A 23771-nucleotide genomic window follows, 5' to 3' on the forward strand; every position below is an offset into this window, starting at 1 on the left:
AAAGTAATAAACAAATGACTTACATAAGAGTGTTTAAGTCACAACTCAATACAAGGCTTAGAGCCATGAGAATCCGAAATAAAAGGCTTGATTAGTGACAAAGGGTTTTGCACTAATAAAGACAGATTTCAAGGTTTGATTGGCTGCAAAGGGTTTTGCACTAGTTGAAATGCTTAAGTCTATTTGGATCTTCTTAGGGATTGTGTTTCATTATTATGAAATACATAGCGAGTGAATCTAAAACCCACTTCTTCAATTAAAAGGAATGTATTCAATACATGTCTTGAGTTTAGTAGATTCTTGCAATCCTAAGATAATGTGAAACTTAAGAGAGGGTCTTAAGTATGACATCAATGAGTTGGAATCAACATTTTGATCGTGTGATAAAACATTTCTCGATAAGTCGAGAAGTTGTGTTGACACATGGAGTTTAGTGGGAGTTATGGAAATTTTATTTAGTCCGATATGTGGATGACATATTGATCATTGAGAATGATTTAAGACTTTTGGAGTATTATAATACATCTTTAATATCCAGATTTATGAAGATAAATCCACATGATATTAGCGTCAATAAGAAGTCTTGTGTTGATAAGATTCATGACTAGTTCAATTAAATTGAACATATTTAATTGATTCCATTTGCTTCCGCTGCCGGATCAATTAAATGAGTAATGATGTATAACACTTCATATACTTTGAGTATGATGAATTGTTTCAAAATCGAATTTAAGTAATCTTTACCAAGTAAGCCATAAATATTACCCTTAAGTGCTTGCAGAAGCATTAAGGAAGTAAAGCAAAGTGTTTATGATGCAATTTTGTGTAAGGGTGTTACACAAGTGACAATTGACAATTGAGATTGCGCATGGTTTCCGACAAAACCATAATCAAAACACATTAGGATGGTTAAGATACCATTGTGGCTATGTTATTTAAGAAATAGATTTTCTAGAATCGTTCTAGGCAATAAAGAACAATGAGAGATATTTATAACGGAAATTGAGTACACTTGCAATCATGAGATGTGCAAGAGGATGAGTCCCGCACACTGTGAAAACAGTGGGAGCCATTCTTGGGCTAAAGGGCTTATGTCTTGATTGGATCTCGACACGTACTCAGAAAGTTTTGTGATGCAAATGTATACATTACAAAGGAAAACAAGTATGTAGTAAGGACAAGTAAAGTACAAGAAGTTGATAAAACCTACAAACCAAAGCCTTCTCATAGGCTAAACATGATGAGTCATGTCATTACAATTGAATTGAAATAAACAACTACATACAAGATCAAATTAGATTATAGAACATGAAATAGTAATCAGGCATTGACTATTCATATGTGATAATCGCATTTGTCGTTCGAGTTTTACTTTAAAACTCTTTTATTATACTTTGTTACATCCAAACGGGTTGTAGAGACAACATTGAACCCCGTTAAAGTGAACCCGGATTAACATAGTATTAGCCCATAGTCACTTGTATGAGGTTGTAACACCCCCATACTCCAAGTGCCTTACCAGGACCACTCAGGTATAAAGATGCTACCATTTCGGTTACCCGAGGCATGATAATCATAAGACAATGAAGAAACATACTTTATTAAACAAGTTAAGTGATTACATAACAAAACCAACTGTAAGCAAAATACAACTGCTCTCAAACTATAAACCAACAGAAAGGAACTGTCCTAACAAACACAAAGAAGACTAAAGACTCGATATGTGATGACTCCATCCCACTAGATCCCACGCGTATCCAAGATATACCCGCTAAAAATCGCTCACCACCCCGAATGGATCACCACGATTTTAAAACATTTAAACGGGTCGGTACTAATCACACAATTTATATACATATCAACAATCCGATAAACAGACAGTTCACACCGTCACACATACAATCACACCAATCCCAACAATATCAATCACCGATCGGCCCACCGGACCAGCCACCGCCGCTGGGGGACCGCACCGTACCCACCAAATCCCCGCTCTTCATACCGAGCGATAAACCCATGTTCATTAATGTGGACATCCCCTTCCGTGGCGGGTTCCACGAAGGGCGAAACCAGGGCGTGAAGCCACTCCCGCAAGTGACTCCACTCAGCCGAGAACGCATCTCGAGAACCATAGGCAACCAATCACAATCACAATATCAACAACCGTCCTCAATCTATCAACAATGTACAATCACAATCACGTAGTCACAATACAATTACTATATCAAACAATCAATCTCAACACATCAACAAATATCCCATTATGGGACTAATACTTTGAGTAGGAAATCCTACCGTAAGCACATAATCGACGGTCTCTCTTCTTTGAATCAAAAAGCCTCCTCTATGAACCCTCCTCCTATCATACAACACATAAAGGCTACCAAATCACATACTACACATAAACCCCCAAATCTCTAAATTAGGGTTTAACCAAATCAAAAGAAAGACAATAAAAAGAGTACATAGATCTTACCCTCGACGTAAGGAACTCAACGGTATGAACAACGACGCGAACTGACCTTCCAAACTCCCGGGATTGCTAATTATGCGATTAGAATGAAGAACTTGCTTGCTTTCTCTCTTAAACAATAATTTAGGTTTTGCAAAAGTGATTTAGAACAATGACGACAAAGCTTATATACCTTAATCGCATAATTAACAAAACCCGAGAAAACTCCCCGTAAAACCGGCTACTCGATCGAGTAGCTAAGGTACTCGATCGAGTGCCCCCTTACTCGATCGAGTACCCACGTTACTCGATCGAGTACCCAACAGGTCAGAAACTATTTTAAAACGCAACTCACCCTTACTCGACCGAGTAAGGCCTACTCGATAGAGTACCCAAAGACTTATAAATACGAGTATTACGCCTTCCCTCCTTAAAAAGAACTTCGTCCCCGAAGTTCAACCCATACATAAAAACAACCATAGTGACTCGACCAAGACACAACAACTTAGCTAAGGACTCAAGAACTCGACCGAACATAGAACATGAACTCTTGACACCCACTCCACCAACTATGTTTACTTCCACAACATGACTCACTATATCGTATCTACCACATATATATCTCTCACGACACCAACTCCATGCATAACCAACTACCATCCTCTAATGCTGCTAGCTCCATAATATCATCAACTATCAAATCCAATACCAAGACACTCATAGACATCAAACGGAATGTTACATTCTACCACCCTTAAAAGGAACTTCGTCCTCGAAGTTTACTCACACTCGTAACCTCATCATCCAACTGTCAACACTAGTGAAATATTCTCACACTCCTAAACATCACGCTACTACAAGCACGGTCATGACCTTTAATAAAATCACCCACAACACGAATCGATCTTATATTCTACATCAAGACTCAACTTCCGAATATATTATCATATGTACAACCATCAAAATCTGTTTTATCGCATCCTACTCCTCTTAAGACAAATGTTACGTCCTCGTAACTCACTAATACCCAAACCATATCTATATCTCATTACCCTCTGTACCACCACATGTCAAAAATAACCGTCTATAAACCAAACACTCGCCATTCTTATATCCAAGGCTCCCATACATAAACATTTCTCATTCCTCAACTCATTCGGCATAGCACCTAACCTATACCATAAACTCGTAGCAAATCACCATACCCACTCTTCATTATTACTGCCAAACAACATACCTCTCTATGTAAGGCACTTATCTCCCAGAAGCATAACTCACGATCCGTACTTGTTAAGTACACGCACACTAGATCCTCAAGTTCTTTCTTTCATTACCGTAAAACTCATACACCACTTAACATGACACTAATTCCCCAAACACCCTACACTCACTGTCTCAACAAAAGATTATGAACTACCCGTCCGCTTTCGATCATTAAACACATGTTCCACGAATCCTTTCCCATTACCATGTCTACCGATGTCTCATCCGAAAACAAGATCAAAATTACAGTAACAACCTCTCACAATCAGTATCCCATCAACAGAATATCACTATAACATGACAACAACGAAAACATATACAACTCTATTTCATATCATATTCTACCTCATTCCCAACTTAACTCTGGTAAAGAAAACATCAATCAACAGACAAACCGTCTATCTGCACAAATGAAACTCGCAGGGAGCAACATCAAACAAAACAACAATCTATGTATAACTGGTATGTACTTTCGAAACTCGAATCATAATCACCCCGCCTACTCCACCAAAACCGGTGACGGCATCACAACACCACCACCAATAGCCACACCGTAGTGCGAAAATACCCGCATCACAGCACTATGTACCGTGCCCGGATCACCACCCGAGGCACCACAACCACAGCGATAGACATCACAACTGCATACAATTCCCATAAATACTGACTCAGCATAACTTCTCAGACAAGAAAAACTTACTCAAATCGACTTTATTAAATCACCACGCAACATATTATATGGATAAACAGATAAGCATCTCATGAACATCATTTCTACCATTTCACGGAATACACATGTGTTATCAATACACATAAAATTATAACTAGCCATGTCAAATCAATCAAATTATTACCTTTTTGGATATCATTCAATTAAATTACCGTGTCCAACATATATATTACCGAACATTCATAAAACAACTTTATAATTATCACACCATACCACTTCTTGTGAGGTCAGAACCTCACACTAACATTTACACATAACATAGACTCGTAATCACAACCAACTAGTCAATCCTGACCACGTAAGTTACCACTCGATAAAGGTTACCTGTCGCCCGAGTTTAACTCATATGCCCCTCATAACATATTCCCCCATTTGCACAACCATCACTTCCCCGCCAAATATAACCATACCTTTACTATTCAACTATTAGCATCCGCCTCATCTAACCACATCTTATACCCTCTCCCAATCATACACAACAATCAGGTCCCTACCAAATCAACCTCTTTAGAATTGCTACCTTTCTAATATACCATCACTCTTAACCACTAGTGACAACACCACAATGCCACCACTGCTCGTATATCAACCTCTTACACTCATATCAACATAACATGGTTTTTCTCCTATTTTTGGTTAACATTCCAAATAACGAACATCAAACCCATCCACAAAATTATCTCAACATTATTCCCAATACCATCTTATTTGTATTGTCATCCAACTCTCCACCAAATATCTCGTATCGTGCCAATACTCCACCAACTTCTTACTCCCTTAATTCCTCGAAACTCATTATCAATCATGTTGTCCTGAAACTCCTATATAACCTTTAGGTAACATCCTCGTGATACTATCACACATTTCGATGATTCCTTACCTTTATATCACATAACTCCGGTGAACATTTTCCTCAGCTTACTTTTATCCCTCTTTCCTCTTTACACTCAATAATACCAATTAATAGTCCAACTCCTTATTCCTTCTAGCTAACTCTTTAGAAATCCAGTTACCCCTTCATTGCTCCAAAACTCAAATTCCATTATTTTCTACCGACATCATCTCACTCTTTCTTACCATGGATCTTCTCTTATTATGCTATCACTAACACTTGCCACTAATCTATCCATAGAATCAACGTTTAATGTTCAAATAATTGCATCTCCCTTTTTACATCTCTAGAAATCAGAATTCATTTAATACCGTTAATTACCCAAGGAAATCACACAGTAGTTTCATCTTTTAATAAACCAAACCTCCCAAATTCACTCATTGTCTACAAATACACCTCGTGACATGTCTCCACAAAGTTCACTATATATTACTCTTCTCAACCCCTTTAAACGAACTTTCACTACATATATCCATAACCCACACGACTCCTAACCATTTCCCTCCATAATTCTTTACACATCTCAAGCTGCCACTATCCACATCCTTACTTTCAATCTTTTATTCTCACGTTCATTATACTCGCATCATCCCTTGCCCATATTCACTTACTTTTACATTACTCAACACACAATCATATCACTCATCCCGTCTCGCAAAACGTGCGCCATGCCTCAATAAACTATACCAATCTTCCTTTTCTTTTTCCACCGTCTATCATAATCACATATAACTCATGTCCTCCCCACCGAACTCATACTCATCATAAGTGCCACTCTTTACATCATAAGATTGGGTAACTTACGCTTCAGGACCAACACATACGTAAAACAATGCATAAAGAAGTAATACAACACCTTTGAATTAAACATAATATGCAACGAATGTCAAAAGATAAACATATGACCCGAAACACGCATATGACCAAGACAGGACCCCACTCGATCGAGTACGAGAACCTACTCGATCGAGTTGAGGCTACTCGATCGAGTGCCCAATCATGCTCGATCGAGTGCCCCGACTCCAACCCAAACGACCTTCGATCTTCGACTTACTCGACCGAGTAGCCAGGCTACTCGATCGAGTGACCCCTACTCGATCGAGTGCCCGAGGTACTCGATCGAGTGCCCAAAAACACGATTCTGGTCAAAATAACGACAAATACCCACTCGATCGAATCAAACCCACTCGATCGAGTCATGCAGACTCGTGAATACTACCCGCATGTTATCTCACATACCCCAACGTACTATGCATTCATTATTATTTCAACATTATGATTACAACTACGCATTCAAATCACTGCGACTCCTCATACAATCAACAAAATAATCTACTTCGTGTTATCAAGTGCCACGTTATAAACAACCATCATGCTTTTCATCCAATTCGTTATACAAAACACATATCATTGAACCTCTATTCTTCATTTTACTACTTACCAAAAGCCAAACATTACCATCTATCATGCTCATATAACATTCAACTTTCAGTCATGTATTACCCGCATGTTTTAAACTTTCATAACTTTTTATAACACAACAACATTACAAATCCACTTCATCACATAAACACTTCCATAATCAAGAAATTCATATCCTTACGAAATTGCCACTTCATCTTTTCCAATCAATTCATCTAGTTCAATCATATACTTCATCTAACAAGCGCATATGATACGATAGTAGACAATTATACGAACTTAATATATAGCTTTACGCAAACAAAACTACGAAAAAAAATCTTATCACACCCCCTAACCACATGTTATTAGGATTGCCTCACTATAAACCATTCGTCCTGCAACATCATTATTCATCACGCATCATCATATACGAACTACTTTCTTTTTCTACCATATCATTCATCATTCTCACATACTTTTCCAACGATTCCAACCAACATGTAAACCAACTATCATGCAACATGCTTTCAACAAACCATATACAAAATCACATCGTCACCATCTTTGTCTACACATTCCCCATTCCCCATTCTCCACAATCATACATCCACTGGTTCATACCACACATTACTATATAGATACACAATACACAAGGTAAACACATAGCGATCCCGACTCGTATCCCAAGGTGACCGGTTCAAAATTGTAGGGCGAGTTCGCGACTTTAGGACGTCTCCCAAGTCTTTGCATTAGCTCCTACAACCTTTACCCCGGGTTCATTTTAATTGACTCCCTATATTCTTTGGATTTATTGGTTACAGGTTTCAGGATCGTCGCTCTGATACCATTTGTAACACCCCCATACTCCAAGTGCCTTACCAGGACCACTCAGGTATAAAGATGATACCATCTCGGTTATCCGAGGCATGATAATCATAAGACAATGAAGAAACATACTTTATTAAACAAGTTAAGTGATTACATAACAAAACCAATCGTAAGCAAAATACAATCGCTCTCAAACTATAAACCAACGAAAGGAACTGTCCTAACAAACACAAATGAAGACTAAAGACTACGATATGTGATGACTCCATCCCCGACTAGATCCCACGCGTATCCAAGATATACCGCTTAAAGCAAATGCTCACCACCCCGAATGGATCACCACGATTTTAAAACATTTAAACTGGGTCGACTAATCACACAATTTATATACATATCAACAATCCGATAAATGTATGCTCACACCGTCACACATACAATCACACCAATCCCAACAATCTCAATCACCGACTGTCCACTGGACCAGCCCTGCCAGTGGGGGACCGCAGCCGTACCCACCAAATCCCCGCTCTTCATACCGAGCGATAAACCCATGTTCATTAATGTGCACATCCCCTTCCGTGGCGGGTTCCACGAAGGGCGAAACCAGGGCGTGAAGCCACTCCCGCAAGTGACTCCACTCAGCCGAGAACGCATCTCGAGAACCATAGGCAACCAATCACAATCACAATATCAACAACCGTCTGAATCTATCAACAATGTACAATCACAATCACAGCCGTCACAATACAATTACTATATCAAACAATCAATCTCAACACATCAACAATCATCCCATTATGGGACTAATACGAGTAGAAATCCTACCTGTAAGCACATAATCGACGGTCATCGTCTTCTTTGAATCAAAAAGCCTCCTCTATGAACCCTCCTCCTATCATACAACACATAAAGGCTACCAAATCACATACTACACATAAACCCCCAAATCTCTAAATTAGGGTTTAACCAAATCAAAAGAAAGACAATAAAAAGAGTACATAGATCTTACCCTCGACGCAAGGAACTCAACGGTATGAACAACGACGCGATCTGACCTTCCAAACTCCGGGGATTGCTAATTATGCGATTAGAATGAAGAACTTGCTTGCTTTCTCTCTTAAACAGTAATTTAGGTTTTGTAAAAGTGATTTAGAACAATGACGACAAAGCTTATATACCTTAATCGCATAATTAACAAAACCCGAGAAAACTCCCCGTAAAACCGGCTACTCGATCGAGTAGCTAAGGTACTCGATAGAGTGCCCCCTTACTCGATCGAGTACCCACGTTACTCGATCGAGTACCCAACAGGTCAGAAACTATTTTAAAACGCAACTCACCCTTACTCGACAGAGTAAGGCCTACTCGATAGAGTACCCAAAGACTTATAAATACGGAGTATTACAGAGGTGACGTCTCGAAGTGACTTGAGTGTGATGCGATTGATGGTAAGTTCAAGTGCCATAGAGTCATATGAGATGACTAGTCGATCACATAGGCAGACTGTAAGGAACACTTTGTCGGGCAGTGACCGCTTATAGAGTTCTGGCAAATTTATAAAGCCTGGTCGTGGCGAGAGCTACTATAGTATTCTAATGAGTCGATTCTTTTGACTAAAGACTGTTCGCCTAAGATGGCACAGTTTCAGATTAACTTTGATTTGTGTTACTACGACCTTCGTAAATGGGGTTAAATGGACATATTTTGGGTTATGATGGCTGTGGCTAATCGAAGGGAATAAGTGCAATAGGAATTGTCCACCCTCTTGTCAGGGTTAAAACAATATCTCAGGGCCACTCAAGGAGTAATGAACTGGAAATGCGTGGCCACGCTCGGAAAGTATCTATGATAGATAAATCCGGTCAATCATTTATTCTCCAGATCGAGGAAACCACTCTCGATATGATCACTTGCAAGTACGACCCGAAAGACACCTTGCATTGAGTGGGAGATAGTAATAGGACAAGAGAATTGGTGACGCACACTTGTCGAGGACAAGTGGGATATTGTTGGGAAATGTGTCCTCAACAATAGTGCGATCACATGATTTAAATATCATTAATAAATCTCATATAAAGATTACGTAAGGGATGATTCAATTATATAGTCGACTGATCAACATTAATCGGTAACGATTGGCTTGCTAGAGTTTGACGTTACTGTCGTGGGACGGTGGTGGTCAGTTGATCCCTTAAGGTCACACCTAAAGGATGATGCCCTTATCTATAAAGTTGATTAATTGTATGACGATGCAAGTTGATCAATTCCTTAAAATTGAACAATTCGATTTGTGAGAGAGAATTAATATCTTATTGTAATGGGATTAAATAAGATTTATTTTAGTAATAAAATGCTTTGTTACTAAAATTATTTATTGTTTGAGAAACAATAGAGATAGGAATGAATGGTTAATTATAATTACAAGATATTGTGAATTATAATTACATGACCCATTTTATTTATGTGATCAAGTATCACTAGTCAAATTAGTGGATGTAATTTAATTAATTCATAAAATGATATTTATGTGATAAATATGCACTAAAATTAATTAATAACATGTAGCATACTACATGTGACATATTGTGTGACAAATGACAAATTGACAAAAATAAAATGGTAGTCCATTTTATAGAAGTGGACTAAATATTGGTGTGGAAATAGTTAGTGGGTGAATTATTTTATGAGATAAAATAATGTAATCATGGCCAACCTACACTAGCTTACACACCTACACTAAGTAGACTTACATGCCTACAATTTGGAGAAGTGAAAAAGCATAAAGCAAGATGTCATCCTTGGCTTTTGTGTGTTCCAACCGTGCGTCCTCTTCACTACATGAGAATATGAGTTCTCTCACATTCATTTTCACACATATATACATGCAAGTTCATGCATTATTCATTTTTCTCTTTTTTTCTTCATCAAAAACATGAGATTTTGATTGAAATTGTTCATAAAAGATTACTAAAATTATTAATGTAATATATGAGTGTTAGTAATCATTTTTAAGGTAAACTACTAAACTAATATCTAGCTAATATTATTTAGTGGGGATAAGGGATTATCTTGGGCGCAATCAAGAGGAGAGATTCTAAACTTGAATCTTGTTCATCCATTATTGGAAAGCTCAAGAACTAATAAGAAGGAGATCTTGTTGGTGCCCATTTGACTGAAATTTATATGGTGAGAAATTGTTTTTCTTATCTCTTCTTATTTAAGTTTGCATGCATAAGATTAGTAATTAATTTTATGACTAAATTAATTAGAACATATATGAATATGTTAAGTAATGAGATCTAGATTTCTAACAAATGTAATCACATTGATGCCTTATTTGACTAAATAGTTAGTCAATGTGTTGATTAGACAATTATTTAATGAAGATTAAATAATATTAGTTGAGACGAATTAACTGTCAATTCGTAAATGGAATATAATAAGTTATATTTAATTAATGTATATGATGTTAGCTTGGACGAATTAATATGTTAATTCGTAACTAAATGTAATCGGTTATATTTAATCAACAAGATGAATGTGTCATAGTGGTAATTGTAAGGGTACTCAAACCAAGAGGTTATGGGTTCGATCCTCACTAGATGACAATTTATAAATAACACATTTTTATACATTAAGGAAACATCTAAAAATAAGAGGATTTTAATCCTCCTATTTTTGTTTTTTTCGGCCTAAAACCGAATGGAAGAAAAAAAAGAAAAAAAAAACTTTCTTATTTTGTCTCCTCTTGTTTTCGGTTATATTAGGGTAGATAGGGAGATCATTTGCTCTCTCGCTCTTTAACCTAATTCTAACCTAGCCTCCATCTCATCAAAAGAAAAACACAAAACCTAAAAATTAATCAGTTAATTTGTGGATCGATTCTAGCAAAATCAAAGGGCATTTCTCATATCGTCTTGGGTGCAACTGATAGGAGAATATCATTGCGATATTGTTCATAGGCCATAAAAGCTAGGACCGAAGGTTATTTCTTAATCCTTTACCTTTTGTTTATGCAATTTAGTTTTATGACTCGTAATCATCACTTTATAATTCGTTATAATCCTTAAATATAAAGGGATGCATACAGATAAATCCCACAAGTGGTATCAGAGCGAGGCCACGAATTTTTATTTTGATGATTTTCATAAAATTGTTTGTAAACATTTAGGGTTTCCGAAAAAAAAAAAAAAAATAGTCGGCTGGAAATTTTTTTTTGAGCTGTGAAGTTTTTTTTGCAGTCGTGTTTGTTCTTGTTTTGCCGTTATGATTCCATTTGATTTATTCATATTATTGTTTTAATAGGTTAAGATGATAATATAATGAATTTGTAGATGTGTTGATTTAATAAAAATTAAATTGATATGTAAATGGAATTGCTAAGTTGTTGATGATAAATTATTTTTTTTGCTATATTGTTTTTGGCATAAATGTTCTAAATTGTTGTTTAGAATCATGTTTCATAAATTTACATGTTTAAATTATAAGATGAATATGCCAATCTTGTTAATAGCAACAATAAACGATTTTGTTCATCGATAATCATGTTTTTGATATTTAGGGCATAATGCCGATTTTAAAAAATTGGGACGGCTGTCAATTTTTTTTAGCCGTGGAAATTTTTTTGTTACTGTTCACGTCTGGACAGAATTAAATTTTTTTTTTTTTTTTTTTTTTGGTTTTAGCTGTAAAACCGAGAAAAGGTCTTTTTATTGGGTTGTTTCGGTTTTTACCGAGATAATTTTTAAAGAATTTTTTTTTTAGATTTTGGCCAATTAATTATTGTGAAGTGGTTCATAATTCATAGATACCTAATTATTTTAAAGCAGTTTAAAATATTGATGGATTAAATTCATATTACAAGTTTAATATGAATTAAGATTAAATTTATAGTGAGTAATTGAGGAATTGTCACTTAATTTAATCAATTAAATAGGTGGTTTGGATAAAATTAATCTACATAATTAAATAATTATGTCTTGTATGTTTAATTTTTTTTTTAGTTGATGCTTTTCTTTTGTTGAATGAATCGTTGAATGAATTTATTTACGTATTTTTGCAATCGGTTGTAATTTGTAATACTTAGTGTGGCCTTAGTCAAATTATGTTTTCGTAATGATGGGAACATAATTTTTAATGTAATTTGAGATCTCGAATCTCCTTATGTTTCTTTAGTTTTTGGGTTTTGAAATTAGAATGTAATAAATAGGTTCATTATTTAAATTTATTTATTGTAATTTTCAAAGAAGACTAAAGATGGAGATTGGAGCTCACTCCCGCTACATGGATCAAGATGGAACATCGAGACAAGCTTCTCGGGTCCAAGGATGGATTCCAAATTTGTATTTAATGTCCATTTTGATAGGATAGGCCACACTAGGATTTTTTTTATGGTTTTTACGTTTTTCATTCCTATTGCTTTTCATTCACATGATAGTTTATGCATCATTTTCCGCCTAAAACCAAACCACTTACTACTAAAATGCATGAAAATTGACACATATAGGTTGTATGTTAGTTTTCATAGACATACAGATGTCACATGTTTTTAAGCCATCACCTTAGCTTATTCATTCACGCATGCTATATATTAGTTCACTTAAAATGAATTAAAATAAAGTTGATGGGATCTTCCTCTAAAACGGAAATTGAGACTAGTCTTTATAAGGGCAAACAACTATGAATCCCTTCTTCGTCGGTAGGCATAATATGACCCCTTCTACGTTGGGTAAGTAGTTTGTGTTGACTTAGTTTACCTCAACATCATAGTCCGAAGAGTTTCTCGTGATTATGATGGACTAAAGATAGAATTTACAGAAATTTATCGACCAAGAATTCTCACGGTAGAATTAGCTAAAAGGTTAGCTTATCAATTTACAGATAATTGAGTCTTGGGATCATTTATATAATTCTTGAGGAAGGTCAATTATATAAATGTTTTGAGTGTTCGCGTTATGACACTAGTTCATTAGACTTAAATTAAAATCGATGCACATGCTTATTATTTATTCTTCTTTTCGCAGTGTAGAGCACGTTTATATTACTGTTACAACAAATGGCTGGAAATAACGAAATCCCAATGCCTAGTGCCACACTTGGACGCGAGTTCTGATTGAAAGTTTTTATGGACAACATGAATCAGTACACGCGACTGAAGAATGATGGGTCCAACTTTGCGAATCGGGAGGCAAAGATTACGGAATGCTTGCCATTGCTTGACGGTAAGCTCAAGTACTTAATCGAGCCAATACCGTAAACCCAGGCCCCAATGCAGGAGTTAACGAGTCACTTGCTTATAGTGATTTCGTCATGGAAGCGGGTGCGATAAAGAACGTACTCATCTTTGCAATGGAAACCAATTTGCAGAGACGCATCATTGCCCAAGGTGCAAACAAGATTTTCATCACGCTCACTAACGAGTTCTCAAAAGCACCGAGGATCGTTACTTATGAGCATACCTGTCGCTTCTTTGATGCGAAACTCCAAAAGGGCCAACCAGTTAGCCCACATATTCTTAACATGATTGAGAATGTCGAGATATTGGAGGCACTTGATTGCAAAATCAGTGAGAGCATTGTCATTGACCGAATTCTTCATTCTCTTCACGATGGTTTTGCCCTTTTCAGGGCGAACTACTGCATGAATGACTTGAAAAAGAGTCCTCATGAGCTACACTCCCTTCTCGTACAGACCGAGAAGGATATGAAATTGAGTGGGAGCATGAAGCAGGATGTTCTCACGATTTCCAACAAGGGTAAAGGTAAGGGCAAAGCTCCAGGCGACCTAACTGTAGGTAAGCCAAAATTCAAGAAGCCAGGAAACGGTAAGAGTGAGCCCGGTGAGACTAGTGGCTCACAGGGCAAGGCAAAGAGCAAGGGCGGTGACATTGAGTGCCACCATTGTCACAAGACTGGACATTGGAGGAGGAACTGTCCCGTGTACCATGAGGACATTAAAGCAGGCCGCGTCGTTCCTGTTGGTATGTCATCTTATATTCATATGATTGAGATTAACCATGCAAGTTTCGGAACTTGGGTACTTGATACTGGTTGTGGTTCTCATCTCAGTAATCATTTGCGGGGCCTAAGAAACATCACACCTCTCGGAAAGGGTGATGTGGACTCATGAGTTGGGAATGGAGCCGAGTTGCTTTCTGTCTCGAAGGGAACATATGTAATCCAACTCCCCAGTGGTTTTGAGTTATTTTTAAATAACTGTTACTATGTACCCAGTTTGTCTAATAAAATTATTTCAGTTTCCGTACTTGATAAAGACGGATTTTCATTTTTAATAAAGGATAATAGCTGTATTTTTTCTTTAAATGAAATGATTTATGGCAAAGCGGTTTCCATGAATGGAATTTACATCTTAGATCAAACCACGGAAGTATTACACGTGAATAATAAGAAATTAAAGGTTGGTGACAAAGATCAAACCTATCTATGGCATTGTCGAATGGGACACATAAATGAGAAACGTGTAAAGAAACTCGTCGATAATGGGACTATTCCCGCATTCGAATTTTATACATATGGCACGTGTGAATCATGTCTCAATGGCAAAATGACTCGAATTTCCTTCAAAGGTGTTGGAATGCGCGCTAGTGACCTATTAGGACTCATACATACTGATGTTTGTGGACCTATTTTCAATTACCGCTAGAGATGGCTATAGATATTTTATCACTTTCACGGACGATTTGAGTAGATATGGATATGTCTACTTAATGAATCATAAAAGTGAGTCCTTTGAGAAATTCAAGGAATATCAGAACAGGGTTGAAAACCAACTGGGTAGAAAGGTTAAAGCACTCCGTTCAGATCGAGGTGGCGAATATCTTTCAAATGAGTTTGATCAACACCTTAAAGATCGTGGAATCGTTTTGCAGTTAACTTCACCTGGAACACCTCAATTAAATGGTGTGTTCGAACGGAGAAATCGAACCTTACTTGATATGGTTCGATCCATGATGAGTCACACGGTAGTGCCTGATTCATTATGGGGTTTTGCTCTTTTGTCAGCTGCTCTTATACTTAACCGAAGTCCGACTAAAGCTGTCGACAAGACTCCATATGAAATGTGGAAGGGAACGGTCCCTAACTTGTCCTTTATTCGGGTCTGGGGCTGCGAGGCTTATGTCAAGTGGAGACACGGGGATAAGCTTGGCCCGCGATCGGTCAAGACATACTTTATAGGTTATCCAAAAGGAACATTTGGTCATTACTTCTATTCGCCTACCGAACATCGAGTTTTTGTTGCGGCTAGTGCGACGTTCTTAGAGAAAGAATTTCTCGAGAACAAGACAAGTAATAGAACCTTCGAGCTGTCGGAGATTCCAGAACCAACAACCGAGGAACAGATGGAGGAAGTTGTTCCTCCAACTGATGATACGGTTAATATTCCTGAGGAACCTAGGAGGTCGGGTAGAGTCTCTCATCCTCCGGACAGATACATTGGTATGGTCGAGGAGAATGACGTTATACTCCTAGATAGTAATGAACCCGCTACCTATAAAGGTGCTATGGCCTATTCCGACTCAAAGCTATGGCTATAAGCCATGCAATTCGAGATGGACTCTATGTATGAGAATGACGTATGAGATCTTGTTGATTTACCTAATAAGGTAAAACCTCTACAGTGCAAATGGCTTTACAAAATAAAGCGTTCTGTAGACGCGCAACCAGATACCTATAAGGCACAACTAGTGGCAAAAGGTTTCACTCAAGTGCACGGATTGCATTATGATGAAATTTTTGCACCTGTAGTCATGCTACGTTCCATTCGGATAATCTTAGCGATTGCCGCATTTCATGACTATGAAATTTGGCAAATGGATGTGAAAATCGCCTTCTTAAACGGTTATTTGGAGGAAGAGTTGTACATGGTGCAACCCGAAGGTTTCATAGATCCTGAACATCCTAAGAAAGTATGCAAGCTTAAGCGCTCCATTTATGGACTTAAGCAAGCTTTCTTAGATTAGATTAAGAGTAGATTATAATAGATTACTCTTTAATCTTTCCACAAATCACACATTAATCTTTCCTTAATTATTGTTCAAGTTTATTATTGGGTAATTCAAGTTTATTATTAGGTAATTGAAGATTATTGGGTTATTATTGGAGAATTGACAACTCTTCATCAATCAATCAAGTTTTCTTCTTTTATTCTTTGCTTTATTATTTGGAATCATCTTCATAGGTATAATCTCTTTACCCTTGTTTAATTATTGTTAATCACTTTCATTTATTTATCATGTTTTGCTTTGTTAATATGATTGACAATCTTATTAGCATGTTGAACTTGATAATGAGTGAGTAGTTTCCTTAGCTAGGATTAATGGGTAATTAAGGGAAATCAACATGGGGAATGATTCATGCTTAATCTAATATGTTTTCATAATTAGTTTGCTTGCTTGTTGTAATGTCAACCTATGCACATGATATGTTTGACGAAATGCTAAGCCTATGAATCCTTGCATTTTTTACTCATCTCTTATCTACTCAAATTGACTTGTAAGATATAAACCAACTCGAGTCTTGTTAGACCATGCATAGAAGTGATTAGGAGGAAAGTAAGTCGACTTGTAGGTGTTGTACAATCTAATCGATTCGGCTCCGGGACCCAACTTTTCCTAAGAACCGTAAGACATAAACCAACTCGATTCCTCTACAACATTAATTGCTTGCAAATTTGTGAACATGTTTGTATGATCAACTCCCATAAATCCCCTATGAACCCTTGATATCCTAGCACTTTTAATCATTTATTTACATCCTTCCTTTTATTTCTTGTTTTACTTTATTGCTTCCATTAATATAGACACAACTACAAACCCAAACAAATTGTGACAATAACATAAATTGAGATAGATAGACTTAGAATCCAAAGCACGCCATCCCATGGATCGACCTCGACTTAACCACTAAGTAGTTGTTTGTTGAGAATTATAAATGTGTTTGATTGGGAGAACCGATGACATCACCCACGTCAGTACCAACCAGCTGAGAGGAAAGATTACGAGTTTCAAACAGGCACCTGATGAAAATTTTTATGAGGCTTGGTGTCGTTTCAAGAAGTTAGTGAGGTCTCTTCCTCACCATGGTTTTTATAAGTGGTTATTATGCAACCAGTTTTACAATGGGTTGTATGATAACCACCGTGCTATACTTAGCTTGACGCCTCGTCCAATGGGCGATTTCTAAAGAATAACGATGATGATAAGGGATGGGGTATTATTGAGGAGATGGCGACCCATTGTGCTGAGTATGGGAACCCGAGGGACGACATTCAGACAGTGCATTCGGTTGATAATGCTGTTGTGGCTCAGCTGGAAGCCATGAATGCCCGTTTTGACAAGTTAGAATTGCAAGCTGTTGGTGATCAACAAATGGTTCACTTGTTGACTAGACAAGAAGTCGTTACTTGTGAGAGATATGGGAGTAATGACGGTCACACTGCTGTTGACTGTCTGATAGAGAAGGAGCAAGTCCTTGCCTTTTAGCAATATAGGCAAGGAGGAGGTTCCTATTACAATAATCAAAGTGCAGTCCATCCTAATTTGAGGTGGACCAGTCTGAATGTTCTCAATCCTACTCCCCTGCAGAAGCAGCAGGCCTATGTCCCTCCTCATAAGGCTCAACAAGGCTTTTAAAAGCCTCCACCCTTTCCACCGCCGCATCAAGGAGCTTCCACTAGTGGAGTTAGTGAGTTGGCTTAATTGAAGTCGATGATTCAATCATTGACTAAGCAGATGCAAATGAGTGAGCAACAGAAAGAAGCATCAATTAAGTCACTCGAGACTTAAGTAGCTCAGTTGGCTGCGAGTCAATCCACGAGGAAACCGGGTCATTTGCCATCTCAATCCGAGAAGAATCCACATGAGACGATAAATTTGATTAACTGGCGTAGCGGTCTTTCTTATGAAGGACCCAAATTGTCAACTAATAAGGATATATCAGACCCGAGGAGTGTTGTTGCGGATGATGAATAGGCGTTAACTGCTGAAAACCTGCTTAATCCGAAGAATATAATCGATCGACTGATTTCTGGTGGCCGATCGAGTAGAAATGCTGGTGATATTACTCGATCGAGTGGTTCTGAGGGTCGATCGAGTAAAGTGGATAATCAAGGATTCGATTGAGTGGCTGAAAGTACTCAATCGAGTGAAAATGCTGGGAAAAGTGTTCGATCGAGTGATATTTTGCCTCGATCGAACAGTGCTGATAATGAGGAACTCGATCGAGAGGCTGAGAATGCTCGATCGAGTGAAAAGGCTGCTGAAAGACCTCGGTCGAGAGGTAAAAAGGTTCGATCGAGTAAAAATGAATTTGAACCCGCTGAGACATTGGAAGAAAGGAATAAAGGGCTTGAAATTCCTATCACTATGCCCTTTCCAAGGCAGTTCGGGAAATTTGCCGAGCTCCTGAAAAGCCTACATGTGAACGTTCCATTCGCCGAATTGCTTACTCAGGTACCCTCATATATGAAATTCATGAAAGAAATCTTATCGCGTAAGAAACATATAAATGACCATGAAACGGTAGCTTTGATTGAATTAGGGTCTGCCTTAATTCAGAATAAGTTGTCGCCTAAACAGGCAGACCCGGGAGCTTCTCAATTCCGTGTCATATAGGAACCTATTTGATTGATAATGCGCTATGCCATCTAGGTGCTAGCGTGAGCATCTTACCTTTGTCTCTCGCTAAGAGACTCGGTCTGACCAAATTTAATTGCATTAACATGACCGTTTAGATGGTCGACCGTAGTATATCACGGCCATTAGGACTTATAGAGGACATACCTTCCAAGATCAGGAGATTCTTCATTCCCGTAGACTTTGTAGTACTTGACATCCCCGCGGATACTCACACCCCTATCATTTTAGGGAGACCATTTTTATTCACCGCTCGTGCCGTGATTGACGTCGGGAGGAAGACACTTACATTTTAGGTAGGAGATGAGGAGCTGATATTTCATCAGTCCATATCTCGTAAGGCTCCCATGCAAGCTCAACCTTGCAATGCCCAATCCTCTGTTGACTCAGATATAGACACTCCAGCTGAAGATATTGAATACTGTGCTACAATTGTAACCCCTCCGCCTCAGACCGAGAGCAAAAAGGAGGACCATTCTTTTGTTTTCCTTGCTGTAGGTACAGATACAGTGGATGCTGAAGTTGATAACGGTCAAAGTGCAGTTAAAATCAATCAAAATGATGGGGATGCCAATGTTGATGGGAATGACAAGAGGAAGAAGAAAGTTCGTGCATACGTGGATGTCAACTACTCTCCTTCCGTTAGTTCAAATTTAAACTCGTGGCGATCGAAGAGGACGGTCCGAGATGCTGAAGGGACCTCCTCCAGTCAGAAGCCCTTCTGTGGGCTACCAAAATGTTTTGGAAGATGAGCGGGGAATGCCTCGTTGTAATAAATTGTAATTTTGAATTTTCGTTAAGACTTTTTAATTGCGTTTTTAAACTATTAGACAGTAGTTTAGTTAGCTTTAGCAACAACAGACTATAGACTCCTTAATTCTGTGATTTGGTATTGTCGGGATATGTTTTTGCGTGTTTTTATGCAGGTTTGGGGAAATTATATCGCAATGGGATGTGTTTCACGAGAAAAGAACTAGATCGAGTACTTTTTGTACTCGATCGAGAGGAATGCCCAGGAAAAGTGTTCGATCGAGTGGTTTGGGGAGATTATTAGGGGTTTATCGCGAAAAATAGGAAGAAGGAAGAAGAAGAAGAAATGAAATAGAATAAGGGAATTAGAAACTCCCTTACATATTATCAGCATTTTCACTCGATCGAGTGATTTAATTCAACTCGATCGAATGCTTTCTCTGTCATTTGCTTCAATCGAGGTCTTTGAAAAGGCTCGATCGAGAATTCTTTCCTTCTCCTTGTATTCTCCTCGATCGAGAACAGTTGTTTGTTCGATCGAGGACTTTGACCCTTATATTCCACTCGATCGAGTACAGGACAACTCGATCAAGAACCCCTGAAAATGGTCAATTCGATCAAACACAGTAAACAACTCGATCGAAAACATTACCTGGGCATTCTGCTCGATTGAGTACAGAAAGTACTCAATTGATATCTTTTTGTGACACCCCCAAACTACAAGTGCCTAACCAGGACCACTTAAGGTATGAGAACGTCACCATCTCGGTTACCCGAGGCAATGATACTCAAATAGACAATAAGGAAACGTATTTAAATGATAATAAAGTTTAAGTGATACAAGCCAAACTCCAAAAACTGTTAAAAGGGAATACAAGGTTCTTAAAACTGTCAACTACTAAACAACTACAAAATGTTCGACACAGCGGAAGATTTCTAAAACTGCTACGTGATGACTCATCCCAGCTATCCCATGCGCATCGTCTCATACCTGCTCAATAACTGCTCACCACCCCCGAATGGATCACCATAGTTTTTAAAACATTTAAACGGGGTCAGTACTAATTACATAAAACAAATACCATAAGGGAACAATATCACAAACAGCACAAATAGCTCAACAAACCCCAATTTTCATCTCAAATCTCCACACAACTGACTACACACTAAAGTGTGTAGCCCTGCCAGAGTACCCATTACAACAGATACTCCACACCGCCAGTGGGGGACCCCAGCCGTTCCCACCTAAGCCCTGCTAATCTCCATCGAGCGATAAACCCATGTTCCTTAATGTGTACATCCCTTCTGTAGCGGGTTCCACGGAAAGCGAATCAAGGACGTGAAGCCACTCCCGCAAGTGACTCCACTCAGCCAGGGACGCACCCCGAAGATCACAGACAGATACAACAAAAATCAACGATATTAATCAACAATACAACCAACAATGTAACCAACAACCGTCACAACCACCAACAATATACTTCAACAATAATCACAATGAAACCACAAAACACATCAGGTAATTAATACTGAGTAGGGAAACCCTACCTGGAATGCAATCACAGAATTAGACGATCTAGCAGCTGTCTTAAAACCTCTCTTCTATGAACCCTCCTCCTATACATACATTCATACAATTACTACCTTAACCATAAAATCATAAAAACCCCCAAATCCCCAAAATCACCAAATTAGGATTTTAAATAAACTCAACCAAACGCTATAAAAATTATACAAGGAACTTACCCTTCACACGATGATCACAACGGCGTAAAGAACAAGATGATCCGACTCTCCTAGCCTTGGGGATTTGCCAACAACGCGACGAGAGAGAACTACGTAACTTCTTTTTCTTTTGAAACTTTTTAGAAAAGTGAAAATTGATGAATAAAGTGACGAAAACCTTAAATATGATTCACGCGTTATTAACTAATCCCGTCAAAACAACCCGTAAAACACACTTACTCGATCGAGTAAATGACATACTCGATCGAGTGCCCCTTACTCGATCGAGTGCCACAAGTACTCGATCGAGTACCCATCAGGAAGACTATTGTTTTGCGTAAAAACATACTTACTCGACAGAGTAAGCCCCACTCGAGAGAGTACCCATAGACATAGAAAACCGTAGTATTACAGTCTTCCCTCCTTCAAAGGAACTTCGTCCCCGAAGTTCAACCCATACATATAAACAAACATACTAACTCGATTAAGACACAACAACGCAACTACGAACTCAAAACAAAACCCCAACCTATAAAACATGAACTCTTAACACCAACTCCACCAACTATGCCTACCTCCACAACACGGCTCACGATATCGTATCAACTACATCAGAGTCTCTCTCGACACCAACTCCAAACACTACCAACTACTATCCACAAACGCTGCTAGCTCCGTAACATATTATCCACTATAAAATGCGATATCAAGATACTAATAACATCAAACGGAATATTACATTCTGCCACCCTTAAAAGGAACTTCGTCCTCGAAGTTTACTCACACTCATAAACGTCATCATCCCACTGTAACCACTCTCGAACTCCTAAACATCATCATCCAACTGTCAACACTATCGAAGTATTCTCCCATACCTAAACATCGAACTTATACAAGCACGACCATGACCTTTAATAAAATCAATCACAACAAATATCCATCCTTTATGCTATACCAACACTCTACTTCCAATTATACTACAACATGCACAACCATGAAACTCTCTTTTATAGCATCCTACTCCTCTTAATATAAACATTACGTCCTTGTAACTCACTAATACTAAGTCCTTAGCTATATCTTCTCATTATCCTCATCACCACCGCATATCAAAGATAGCCACCTATAATATAAACACTCACCATTCCTATATCCAAGGCTCTCTTACATAAACAGTTCTCATACCTCAATTCACTCGGCACACCAGCTAACCTATACAAAAAAATCTTTAGCTTAACCAAAACTTCAACTGTTCCCTATTACCGCCAAAACGACATAGTCCTCTATATATGCACCTATCTCCATACTCAGAACTCACGATCCACAATTATTACACACACTCACACTAGGTCCTCAAGTTCTCCCTTTTATTACCACAAACTCATCCACAACTTACCATGATACTAATGTCCAACGACCTATACTCACTGTCTCAACAAAAGATTATGAACCACTTGCAGCTTTCAGATCAGTACAACACATGTTACACAAATCACTTTCCATTACCATGTGCACCAACGCCTCATCTACAACAAGATCAAATGTACTGTAACAACTTCTCATGACTGTGTACCATCAACAAAATATCACTATACCATGACAACAACGAAACATTCATAACTCTCTTCCATACCATACTCTACACTCACTCCCAAACTGGAACTGGTAAAAACATCAATAAACAAAACCACCGTCTATCTGTACAAACTGAAACTCACAGGAAGCAGCAGCAAACAAAACAACAATCTATGTATAACTGGTATGTACTTTTGAGAACTCGAATCATAATCATCCCGGCTACTCCACCACAACCGGTGAAGGCATCGCAACACCGTCACCAATAGCCGCACTGCAGCGCGAAAATACCCGCATCACAACACGAAGTACCGTGCCCGGATCACCACCCGAGGCACAACAACCACATCGATAGACATCACAACCACATACAATTCCCATAAACATTGACTCAGCATAACTTTTCGGACAAGAAAACTTACTCAAAACTTCTTTACTATATCATAACACAACATATTATATGCAATAAACAGACAAAAATCTCATGAATATCATCCAT

The 23771-nt window shown here is 38.1% G+C and overlaps 1 non-coding gene across 1 annotated transcript; it reads right to left on the reverse strand.

Moving 5' to 3' along the window:
• Nucleotides 1-17568: 17568 nt before the first annotated feature.
• On the reverse strand, nucleotides 17569-17674 carry LOC141635751 (small nucleolar RNA R71). The gene has a single exon (XR_012540414.1). It is a non-coding gene; the product is annotated as a small nucleolar RNA R71 (small nucleolar RNA).
• Nucleotides 17675-23771: the final 6097 nt, after the last annotated feature.

Source organism: Silene latifolia, chromosome Y (genome assembly GCF_048544455.1).
Source record: "Silene latifolia isolate original U9 population chromosome Y, ASM4854445v1, whole genome shotgun sequence".
Lineage (NCBI taxonomy): Eukaryota > Viridiplantae > Streptophyta > Magnoliopsida > Caryophyllales > Caryophyllaceae > Silene > Silene latifolia.